The sequence below is a fragment of the Apium graveolens genome, chromosome 5 (assembly GCF_009905375.1).
Source record: "Apium graveolens cultivar Ventura chromosome 5, ASM990537v1, whole genome shotgun sequence".
Taxonomy (NCBI): domain Eukaryota; kingdom Viridiplantae; phylum Streptophyta; class Magnoliopsida; order Apiales; family Apiaceae; genus Apium; species Apium graveolens.
The window spans coordinates 93,096,895-93,097,526 of NC_133651.1; the positions used below are offsets into that span (position 1 = coordinate 93,096,895).

Consider the following 632-nt stretch of genomic DNA (forward strand, 5'->3'; position numbering starts at 1 on the left):
GGAGCTGGGCTGCAATAGCGGTGGCTGCATCAACTTCCAGAATACCTACTACCTTGCCTGACGTCATCCTCTGAGTTTGGTTTTGATGCTCATTTGCAGCCATCGTCTCTATAAGATTATACGCCTCAGTATAGCTTTTAGCCCATAAGGCGCCTCCAGCTGCTGCATCGAGCATGGGCCGAGATTGGGCCCCCAAACCATTATAGAAACCAGTGATCACCATCCAATCCGGCATTCCATGATGTGGACATTTTCTCAACATTTCCTTGTAGCGTTCCCAAGCCTCGCACATAGATTCTGTAGGTTGCTGCGCAAACTGAGTAAGAGCACTCCTCATAGCAGCAGTCTTTGCCATCAGATAAAACTTCACCAGAAACTTTTGCGCAAGATCTTGCCATGTAGTGATGGACCCAGCTGGTTCAGAATGTAACCAGTCTTTAGCCTTGTCCCTCAGTGAGAATGGGAAAAGCCTCAACTTGATAGCCTCATCAGTCACGCCATTATACTTAAAAGTGCTGCAGATCTCGACAAAATTCCTTATGTGCATGTTGGGGTCTTCAGTTGCCGCTCCTCCAAAAGAAACAGAATTCTGCACCATCTGAATAGTGCCCGGCTTGATTTCAAAGGTGTTA

The 632-nt window shown here is 47.2% G+C and overlaps 1 non-coding gene across 1 annotated transcript; it reads left to right on the forward strand.

Annotated features, from left to right (window-relative positions):
- The first annotated feature begins 233 nt into the window (after window positions 1-233).
- LOC141662547 (small nucleolar RNA R71) lies at window positions 234-340 on the forward strand. The gene has a single exon (XR_012550657.1). It is a non-coding gene; the product is annotated as a small nucleolar RNA R71 (small nucleolar RNA).
- The last annotated feature ends 292 nt before the right edge of the window (window positions 341-632 follow it).